The sequence below is a fragment of the Triticum dicoccoides genome, chromosome 7A, assembly GCF_002162155.2.
Source record: "Triticum dicoccoides isolate Atlit2015 ecotype Zavitan chromosome 7A, WEW_v2.0, whole genome shotgun sequence".
NCBI classification, from domain to species: domain Eukaryota; kingdom Viridiplantae; phylum Streptophyta; class Magnoliopsida; order Poales; family Poaceae; genus Triticum; species Triticum dicoccoides.
The window spans coordinates 595,404,458-595,416,745 of NC_041392.1; positions in this window are offsets into that span (position 1 = coordinate 595,404,458).

A 12,288-nucleotide genomic window follows, 5' to 3' on the forward strand; every position below is an offset into this window, starting at 1 on the left:
GGGGTCACCCGGAAGTTTTGTGGCCGCCTATTGGCTCTTCTGACTTGCACTCCAAGTCTCCCGGGTGTCTTCTGGTCCAAGAAAAATCATCGCAAAAGTTTTATTCCGTTTGGACTCCGTTTGGTATTCCTTTCCTACGAAACTCTAAAACAAGGAAAAAAACAAAAACTGACACTAGGCTCTAAGTTAATAGGTTAGTCCCAAAAATCATATAAAATAGCATATCAATGCATATAAAACATCTAAAATAGCTAATATAATAGCATGGAACAATAAAAAATTATAGATACGTTGGAGACGTATCATTTCCCCTCTTGGCCCATAAGGCCCATATCTTTTGTCGGGGGTGCCTGGAACCCCTTCCGGTGACCTGATAAGTACCCGGTACCCCTCAAAACACTTCTGAATACCATCATCCTATATATCGATCTTTACCTATCGACCATTCCGAGACTCGTCGTCATGTCCGTGATCTCATACACGACTCCGAACAACATTCAGTCACCAAATCACATAACTCATATAATACAATATCATCATCGAACATTAAGCGTGCGGACCATACGGGTTCGAGAACTATGTAGACATGACCAAGAAACCTCTCCGGTCAATAACCAATTGCGGAACCTGGATGACCATAGTAGCTCCTACATATTCTATGAAGAACTTTATCGGTCGAACCGTCATGGCAACATACGTAATTCCCTTTGTCCATCGGTATGTTACTTGCCCGAGATTCGATTGTTGGTATCTTCATACCTAGTTCAATCTCGTTGTCGGCAAGTATCTTTACTCGTTCCGTAATACATCACCTCGTGACTAACTCCTTAGTTGTTTTATTGCAAGCTTATGATGTGTATTACCAAGAGGGCCCAGAGATACCTCTTCGATACTCGGAGTGACAAAAATCCTAATCTCGATCTATGCCAACTCAATAAACACCTTTGAAGATACCTGTAGAGCATCTTTATAATCAACCAGTTATGTTGTGACGTTTGATAGCACACAAGGCATTCCTCTGGTATCCGGGAGTTGCATAATATCATAGTCGAAGGAATATGTATTTGACATGAAGAAAGCAATGGCAATAAAAGTCAACGATCATTATTCTAAGGTAACAGATGGGTCTTGTCCATCACATCATTCTCCTAATGATGTGATTCCATTATCAAATGACAACTCATGTCCATGGTTAGGAAACCTTAACCATCTTTGATCAACGAGCTAGTCTAGTAGAGGCTCACTAGGGAAACATTGTTTGTTTATGTATTCACACATGTATTTAAGTTTCCGGTCAATACAATTCTAGCATGAATAATAATCATTTAACATGATTTAGGATATATAATAATAACCATTTTATCATTCCCTCTAGGGCATATTTCAATTAGTTTGGTCTCCCGAAGGGTTCTGGAATTCACTGGAAGGGGTTTCAGATGTTTCCCAAAATATTCTGGTGCAAGAACACTTTATTTGGGCCAAGGGGTAAAGCCCATGAGGCTTAGGAAGGTGCAAAAGGGAGTTTTCCGGAGACCACGAGCCAGATGCTAGGGACCCTTGCGTCTGGGGCAAGACACCGAGGACCCTGGCCTCTGGACCTGGAGTCCGAGAAGGACTCTTGCCTTGTGGGCTAAACCGAATTTGAGGAGGCTCTTTCTCCAAGAAACGACCCCATGGCTCAACATATAAATAGAGGGGCAGGGATAGCACCCAAGACAGATCACGATTCACCAAGCCGTGTGCGGGCAACCCCGTCCCCTCTGGTTTATCCTCCGTCATAGTTTCTGTTGTGCTTGGCAAAGCCCGGCAGATATTGTTCTTCACCCCCACCGTCACCACGCCGTCGTGCTGCTGGAACTCATCTACTACTTCGCCACTCTTGTTGGATCGATAAGGTGAGGACGTCATCGAGATGAATGTATGCTGAACGCGGAGGTGCCATACGTTCGGTACTTGATCGAGACGGGTCGTGAAAGTGTACGACTATATCAAGCACGTTGAAAAATGCTTCTGCTTGGTGATCTACAAGGGTAAGTGGATGCTCTCCGGATATATCTCCATGGATAGATCTTGCGTGCGCGTATATTTTTTTTGTTTTCCATGCAACGTTCCCCAATAGTGGCTTCCGAGCCCGGTCTATGCATAGGTGATATGCACGGGTAGAACACAAAGGAGTTGTGGGCGGTGATGGTCATACTACTTACCACCAACGTCTTATTTTGATTCGGTGGCATTGTGGGATGAAGTGGCCTGGACCAACCTTACATGTCCACGCACATGAGAACGGTTCCACCGTCTGATATGCAACTTGTTTTGCATAAAGGTGGCTGGCGGGTGTCTATTTATTCTACTTTAGTTGAATCAAATTTGACTACGGCCGGTCCTTAAAGAAGGTTAAAACAACAAACTTGATAATCACCATTGTGGTGTTGTGTAGTTAAGAACAATTCTTGCTAGAAGCCCGTAGCAACCACGTAAAATTTGCAACAACAAAGTAGAGGACGTCTAACTTGTTTTTGTAGGGCATGTTGTGATGTGATATGGTCTAGACATGATGTGATATACATTGTTTTATGAGATGATCATGTTTTCTAATATCGACAACCGACAGGAGCCTTAGGGTTGTCTCTTAATTATTGTATGAAATGCAAGCGCCATGTAGTTGCTTTGCTTTATCGCTACATGTTAGCAATAGTTGGCGAGACGACCCCGACGCAACAATGGAGGTCAAGGTGTCGAGTTGGTGATGATGCAGATCATGACTATGGTTTGGAGATGGAGATCGAAAGAACAAGATGATGATGGCCATATCATGTCACATATTTTTGATTGCATGTGATGTTTATCCTTTGTGCATCTATTTTGCTTAGAACGATGGTAGCACTATAAGATGACCCCTTCACTAAATTTCAAGAAGTGTTCTCCCCGAGTATGCACCATTGCCAAATTTCATCGTTTCAAAGCACCTCGTGATGATCGGCTATGATAGACTCTACATTCACATACAACGGGTGCAAGACAGTTTTGCACATGCACAATACTTGGGTTAAACTTGACGAGCCTAGCATGTACAGACATGGTCTCGGAACACTGGAGACCGAAAGGTCGAACGTGAGTCATATTGTATGATGCGGAGCATCCCAAGGTCATCCCCATGGACATACCACCCTCTCACCAAGTGCCTAGTGGACCAATGACACGAGCACGTGCAAGAGCTCTCAAAACCAAGGTGACATCTCTCCTCTCGCACTTCCACTTCGATACACATGAGACATGGTTACTACCTCAAACGGAGACATTGTGCATACTCAGGTATCTAGGAGTTGGCCATGAAGAAGCTAACGAGCAAGGAGAAGAAGAAGAGGAAGATGGACGTGAAGACGGAGAAGAAGAAGAGATGCGGAAGAAGCTACATGCTCCGTACGACCGACTAGGACCGGACGTCCGACGATCTCTAGGCTCCGGACGTCTGACCCAGACCGGACGTCCGACACCTCCTCACCCGAGCCAAAACGACGGAATTCCGAGGCCTCCCAGATGACCGGTGCCCGGACGACCGACCCCGACCGAACGTCCAACTGAAGCACACCCAAGTTGAATCTACGGACGTCCGACAGGCACTGGGCGTCTGGACCCTCGCGAGCCTCCGGACGACCGGTGACTCCCAGACGTCCGACGATCTCCAGGCTCCGGACGTCCGACCCAGGCCGGACGTCCGACACCTCCTCACCTGAGCCACAACGACGGAATTCCGAGGCCTCCCGGACGACCGACGCCCGGACGATCGACCCTAACCGGATGTCCGACGGAAGCACACCCGAGCCGAATCAACGAATGTTCGACAGGCACCGGACATCCGGACCCTCGCGAGCCTCCAGATGACCGGTGACTCCTGGACATCCGATGCTTGTGCGCTGCCATGTATTGGGCCGCAGCCCATGTACCCCCCACTTCACCCCCTTTTGCACTAATACTATATATAGACCTTCTATTCCTCCTAGCTAGGGTTAGCAAAGGTTTATCTCATATTTTGTGTGAGAGATTTGCTCATCCCCTTGGTTACCTTCTCCTCGGAGATAGCGCCTCCTCGGAGAAGAACCTTTATGAGAAGAACCTCAAGACCTCCTCACGGAGAAGACTGGCTACCTTTGTATCGTCCTTAGTGGTTCGTGGATTGTGTGTTCTCTTATGTACTCGAGGATCTAGCACATGTGTTACTATTTCTTGTTGGTTTAGTGTTTCTCTCGTGTTTCCTTCGTGTTTTCCCTCGTTTTCCTCCTCATGTTCTTCGTGTTCTTCGCGGGATCCGCTCCTTTCGTGAAAGACTGGACGATTAGGGTTCTACCCTACATGATCTTGGTATCTAGAGCCACGTTGATCATGATTTCGGATCCTCCCCGTTGTATTGCTAGCCTAGTTTTTGTTGATTTTGTCCCTAATTCAAAAAACTCCCCATTTTTTTTGTGATTTGTTGGTGTGTTGAAATTTTGTTGGATTTGATCCGTGGGTTTGCTTTGTTTTGAGTGGATCTAGCTTTTGCCCCTTTCCCGACCCTTTCCATCCACGAAATCGCCCGTATTCGACGAATTTCTCCCCATCCTCCTCGCCCACGTGAAGTTCATCCCGCGCCCGAAAATTGCCTAGGCACCGGACGTCCGACCCCCACCGGACGTTCAACGACCGGATGACCGGCCCAGCCCGGATGTCCGACAATCACTGACGAAACTGAATTTTTTTCAGTTTAGTCACCACCACCACCCCACATTTCCGCATACACACTCCCACCACCTATACACCATCACCACTTCCGCATACCACCACCATTGCTTACCCGTTTCGCACTCCGACACATGTTGCCACTTCGAGCTTTGAGAATTTGAGTTGCGACTCTGTATCCTTTTGTGTTTCAGCTATCTAGGTACGGTTCGACATGAACATCACCGCCGCTCATATTCTCCACGGACGCATCATCAACAACGACCACCTCGTCTACATCTTGGTATTCATGCCAACATTTTGACACCATACCGTAAGCAAGAACGGTAACCTCGTCTTGGTATTGGACATATCACTCTTTCCATTACATTGATAGCCATCATAGCCTTACTCCTTTGCGTCGTTTACCCATCGAGACTAGCCTTTGAATATTGCCGGCAACGAGACTTGTGCACATTAGAGATCCTACTTCCCATAGCATACATACATCAATGTTGCATATCTTGGTATCATCTCCTATGTCACAAGGTTGTCATCGCATACACAATTGCTATCTTGGTTCGTGAAGGATTGCATGAGAAAAGAGCTCAAACAACAAAGAGCCAAACAAGCTTTTAAGCAAAAAGGGACAGATAAGCAAAGAGCTTGTAAGCAAGCACCATAGCATCATACAACATTAACATTGTCATATTACATCATCTTGGATCATATCATAGAAACACTTTGCATAGAACATACTTGGGATAGAAGTCGTTGCATTTTTTCTTAGTAGGTTGTGCACAAGTCTTGTATCTGCCTATTGTGCAATCGTGCTAGCATCACTACTAGGAAAAGGGCTATAGCTAATATGGACATTAATGGCACACCATGTATGTGGTGCGCCACTGCTATATAGCAGTGGCGCACCAGATACAGGTGCGCCATTAATGTCCTCATTACTAATGGCGCACCTGGTGTGTGGTGCGCCATTACTAGTTTTTTTTAAATGTTTAAAAAAATTGTTAGCAGTGGCGCACCAGGGGATAGTGTGCCATTACTAGTTCTAACTAGTAATGGCGCACTGTCCACCGGTGCGCCACTACTAACATGTTTTTTTAAACTAGTAATGGTGAACCACTCACCAGGTGCGCCATTGGTAACCCTGGTTACTAATGGCGCATTCTTAGGTGGTGCACCATTGGTAACCTGGGAGCAGCTAGATATTTTGGACAGCCACCTACCACATTCACTTTCCCCACTTCATTCTCTCCACCTCTACCAAGCTTGGTCTCGGCTGCCTCCTACTCCTCACCTCATTTGCACCATAGATTCACCCAAATTAAGTGGTTAAATTTCCTTTTATTTGATAGGTAAGTAAGGGGAAAGCTTTCTTTATGTTCTAGATCTACTTTTTTTCTCCCTCCAACAACGTACACACTTTTTATGGCCTAGATCTATGTATGTTTGTGGTGTTGCATATGTTTGTGTTTGCAGGTACCGGTATTTGAAATGTGATAGTTGCCAATATTTTGTGAGAATGTTGATTCATTTCCGTTTCGGCAAGAATTTGGCACTATGCATTCTTTTTGGTCCTATTTTTAGGCAAAGTCATGCCAAAAAAATTGGTTCTAAAATATCGTTTTGCTCTACCCCGTAGGCGACCATGGTCCGCACGATGACCAAAGGCATCGTGAATAGGTTTTTGAGCTCCGTGAAGGACGAGATGCTTCAAAAGAACGAGATGGAGATAAGATGTCCGTGTCGAAGATGCAAGCTGAAGATCCTTATGGACCCGAATTCCGTACAGGTGCGGGACCACCTGCTCTTGCATGGTTTCATGGCTGGCTATCAGTGGCAAGGTGATGAAGATGACTATGAAGTCGTCCATGGGGGCCGGGCAAGAAATGAGGAAGGGCAGCAAGACAACCGCGGCGAGGGCGGGCGAGAAGACGAAGAATCTCCAGGACCTAATCACAAATTTGATGTAGTACACAGTCATCATGTAGAAGATGCCAGACATGATGATGAGGAAGGTCAAGATGAAGGGCATGATCATGAAGATGAAGATGCTAGAGCAGACAACGATGGACCATCGATGGGCTGGGTGCAGGACCCTCATATTCAAGAGATACTTCTCAAGCAGACGGATAACACAAGAGCTGCCGCCCGAGAGAAAGCCAAGCTGGATCAACTAGATATAGACGCGGTTACTCCATTGTATGAAGGATGCAGGCCCGAGGATACCCGCCTGAAAGTAACGCTCGTGGCTCTAGAGATGAAGGTAAAACACAAAATGACTAATGCATGCTTCGACGAGAACATGTCGTTCTGGCACGAAAATGTCTTCCCAAGGGGAACAAGTGCCCGACCAGTTTCGAGGAGGCGAAGAAAATCGTGTGTCCTCTGGATTTACCGCATGTGAAATAACATGTGTGGATGAACAATTGCATCATTTATCGGGACAAGCACGCGGAGTCTACCATATGTTCGGTGTGCGGCGTCACTCGATACAAGAAGAGGAAGAAAGCTCCTTGAAAAGTGGTGTGGTACTTTTCGATCACTCCTCGTCTGCAGCGGTATTTCGCGGACCCTAAGCTAGCAAAGCTCCTGCATTGGCACACGGATAGGGAGGAGAAGAAGCGAGAAGATGACGACAATGATCCGGAGATAAATAAAAAAGACAAGATGCTGAGTCACCCTAAGGATGCGAGCCAGTGTCAAGCATTGAACTTCGAACACCCAGAATTTGGGGGACGATCCAAGGAACATCGTGCTGGGCGCGAGCATCGACGGAGTCAGTCCGTTTGGCAGCCAGAGAAGCACACATAGCACCTGACCTGTGTTTGTGTGGATGTACAACCTTCCCCCTGTTTGTGCATGAAGAGGAAGTACATTCACATGAGTATGCTAATTGAAGGGACAAAACAACCAGGGAGCGACATCAATCTGTATCTGGGGCTGTTGAAAGAGGAGCTAGACACGCTGTGGAAAACACCAGCAAATATGTGGGACGCCACAGAGAAAGAATATTTTCCTATGAGAGTCGCACTGCTCATGACGGTGCACGACTATCTCGGTTACGGATATGTCACGAGGCAGGTGGTCCACGGATTTTCTAGATGCGTCAGGTGCATGGATGACACAACATATCGCCAGCTAGATAGAGATCCCGGTTCTTTGAAAATCGTGTTCATGGGACATCGAAGGTGGCTTCGTGATGATGACTTATGGAGAAAACGCAAGGATCTGTTCGATGGTGAAACCGAACCCCGAAGACGCCCGCGTATGAGGAGCGGCGAGGAAGTAGACGAGCTGTTGGAAAATGGGAAAGATTGCCTAATGCCGGGAAAGAAGTGAAAGGCACCAAAGCCAGGAAAGAAGCGAAAGGTGCCAGAGCTGCTGCTGAAGGTATGGAAAATGAGGTCTATTTTTTGGGACTTGCCGTACTGGAAGATCCTCTGTGTGCCTCACAGCCTTGATGTCATGCATATCACGAAGAACGTGTGTGAGAGTCTGCTTGGTACCCTGCTCAACATGCCAGAGAGGACCAAAGATGGGCCGAAAGCAAGGGCAGACTTGAAATCAATGGGCATCAGGGGGAGCTTCACGCTAATGATGAAGGTGATGATGTTGAGGCGAAGGACACGGAAAGTCATCACAAAGGAAAAAAGGCCAAGAAGATTGGAAATGTCCCGCGTGCTTCACTCTAAGTCAGGAGGAGATCGAGCCGTTTTTCACCTGCCTCGTAGGAGTAAAACTTCCTTACTGTTTCGCGGGGAAGATAAGCAGATACCTAGACTCAGCGAAGCAGAAGTTCAGCAGGATGAAGTCTCACGACTTTCATGTGCTGATGACGCAGATACTTCCAGTTGCAATCCGTGGGATCGTGGACGCGCACATCCGTGAAACGCTATATGGCCTATGCAACTTTTTCGACGTCATCTCTCGGAAGTCGATTGGCTTGAGGCAACTCAGAAGGCTACAGGAAGAGATCGTGGTGATACTATGCGAGCTTGAGATGTACTTCCCGCTCGCATTCTTCGATGTTATGGTGCATCTACTGGTCCATATCGTGGAGGATATCATCCAACTCGGGCCGACGTTCTTGCACAGCATGATGTCATTCGAAAGGATGAATGGTATAATCAAATGATACGTTCGCAACATGTCACGTCCAGAGGGAAGCATAGCCACGGGCTTTCTGACTGAAGAGTGCATCTCGTACTGCACGAATTATCTAGGCATCGAGAACCCCATTGGTCTGCCCGTCAACAGGCACCTTGGCAGGCTCGTTGGATGCGGTCACCGCGATGGTCACCGCGAAATGCATGTCGACTTCGAGGGTCGACTCACCGACTTTGAAAGAGCAAACCTAGTCGCGCTACAACACATAGACGTGGTCGATCCTTGGGTGGTAGAGCACAAAACCTTTATTGAGAAGATGTAAAATGACTGAGGCCAACAAAGGATGGACGGAGATATAATCAAAGAGCACAACTCATGTTTCACGCGTTGGTTCAAGGAGAAGCTTCTGTCATACCCTTTACATGAGGATTCTTCCGCAAAAGAAAAACTCATATTCGCCTTGTCACAGGGCCGAGCACAACCTGATGACCTATGAGGCATACGATATCAATGGCCACACATTCTACACCGAGGACAAGGACATGAAGAGCGATGGTTATCAGAACTCCGGGGTAATGATGGAATCCTACAACGTTAATGACAAGGACATATACTACAGAAGGAACGAGGAGATCTGGGAGCTAAGCTACGTTGGAGAGAAGGTCCCGATGTTTCATGTCAGATGGGCCAAGAGCGTCCTAAAAGAAGACCGGTATTTCACCACCATGGTTATACCCGAAGCCAAATCCAAGACCACGGGCGCAAACGTCACCGCGAAAAATGAGCCATGGGTACTTGCTTCCCAAGTTGACCAATGCTTCTTCATTACCGACCCGTCAAAGCCCAGTCGTGTTGTCGCGAGGAGAGGCAAAAGGAAGATCATCGGAATGGATTGAGTCGCCAATGAGCAAGACTTCGACAAGTACGGCGACCCGAAGATGGAACATGACGACGATGATGAAGTGCCATACAACACAAGAAGAAGAAAGACCACCCTACCTAAAGGACATCCGTTCAAGAGAAGAACTCCATTTGCGAAAAAGAAGGGCAAGAAGATTGTGAAAAGATAGGTAGCTAAGATCGATAGTATTTAAATTTTAGTCTTCATTTCTCGATTGTATTTCGACATATGGAAATGGCATTTCTTCTGTTCTAGTCCTCATGAATATTTATTTATGTTTATCGTATTTATGTTTATTCTGGTATACCCATTTTATTTATGTTTATTCTGGTATTGAATTTCTAACTCACAAAAAGTATTGAATTTGTTAATATTTTTTGAACTCATGAATATTTTTAAATTTCATGGGCACTTTTTGAATTCATGAATATTTTTTCAAATTTGATGATATTTTTTCATATTCATAAATGTTTTACCAATTCACAAATGAATGCAACCAAAAATCCAAAAAAAAGTTACTAATTGCGCACCAGGAGAAGGTGCGCCATTGCTATCAAGGTACTTATGGCGCACCCTTGGAGGTGCGTCATTGGTATACCAATTTTTATTTAGGTTTATTCTAGTATTGAATTTCTAACTCACAAAAAGTATTGAATTTGTTAATATTTTTTGAACTCATGAATATTTTTTAATTTCATGGGCACTTTTTGAATTCATGAATATTTTTTCATATTCATAAATGTTTTCTAAAAAATTATTAGATGCAACTAAAAATCCAAAAAAATATATTTTGAAATAACAAATTTGATGATATTTTTTCATATTCATAAATATTTTCAAATAAAAAATTTGATGATATTTTTCACATTCATAAATGTTTTCAAATTTGATGGTCATTCTCTAAAAAATTATTAGATGCAACTAAAAATCCAAAAAAAGTTAGTAATGGCGCACTAGTGGAAGGTGCGCCATTGCTATCACTGTGTTTATGGCGCACACCTAGAAGGAGCGCCATTGCTAACCTTCCCCCCTCTATATGTAGGTGTGTGCTGTCCATCTCGCTAACCCTCCCTCGCCAGACCCCCCTCGCCCCCAGAGCCCGCTCCACCGCCGCCGATGACACCCGCACCCGACAACCCCCGCGCCCGCTCCACCGCCGCCGACGACACCTGCACCCGACCACCCCCGCGCCCACTCCACCGCCGCCGTCCGCCCGCGCCCACTCCCCTCGCCCTCCCAGGCCCAGCAGCGAGCAAAGCCCAGAAAGCCTCGCCGTCGTTGCCCCCCTAACCTCCCTTGCTCGCTCGGCTGGCCGTGCCGGCCCCGTCGAGGCTGCAGTCCCTCCACTCCTCCGCCGCCCCCGCCTTCCCGTACCTCCGCAGCTGGTCCTTCCACTTAGATGCTTCGGACACCCACCACCCCAAGGTACTGCCTTTCCCAATCTCGCCTCCGTCCTCTTCCTCGCCAGCCGCCGGCCGATGTGTCTAGCCCGCTAATCTTTCACCCTCCTGTCTGCCAGGTTTGCATGCAGACGAGCACCTCCGCCAGCCTGGACCAGATCCTGGCCTGGCTCTTCTACCACAAGTCGTCGACATAGCGCACTTCCTGCTCTTCGTTGAGGGCAAGGCCGCCAAGCCCAGCGTTACCGGCGTCCTCAAGTCCATCCCCGTGCGTTCCTCGCCTGAGATTTCCAGGAAATCCAATACCACCAAGTCTGTATCTCTGCTTGTTTGTTCTGATTCCGAGTCTGAATCTCTATCACTGTTTCTGTTTCAGGGGGTGAAGGTGGTCTACAGAACCAAGGAGCTTGAGGAGCAGCAGGCCCAAAGGTCTGAAACAATCTTCACCGCCCGGGTGCCTTTGGTTTGGACAGGTCCGAAAATTGTGTGTGCTTGAAAGTATCCGTATAAATCCTCATGGATTAGATCCTTTAGTTTATCACAAACCACACAAAAACAAAGCCTTGAAAGTTGTCAACCACTAGTTCAAGCTACTCCATTAATACACATAACGACTTCAGTTTGACACAAAATTAGCACAATGTTTAGTTGCATTTCATACATAAAAACTACTGGAATTTATTTATTTTCTGACAAACATAACTGTCATTCAGAACAACACAACTCTGAATTTTTGATAGGTTGTGTGAGTAAAACACAATTTTACATTTTATAGTTGACAATCATCATGTTTGAGCAGTGAACACAACAGGTTAATTTCATATATGATGATGTTTACACATTTCAGATATGACACTGTTTGGACATTTGTAAAATCCAGTGCTTGTGTATCTGCTGTTTCGATTAAGAATTATGAATAGCACATCCTAGGACATGAATTAGAATTATGAACAGGACATCCTAGGACCTAGGACATGACTAAACCATTTCTGAGTAAATTTCCAACAAATACACAATAAATTTGTGCTGCTTTATGCTGCAAAGTTTGTGGTCATGAGTAGGAGTAAATGAACATTTTGTGGTTCTGTTAGGACTTGCTCCAGATTTTTTAACCCTAGGATTTCTTTTCTTTTAGTTATTTTCTTACAGAAAATTTACTGAAAATTC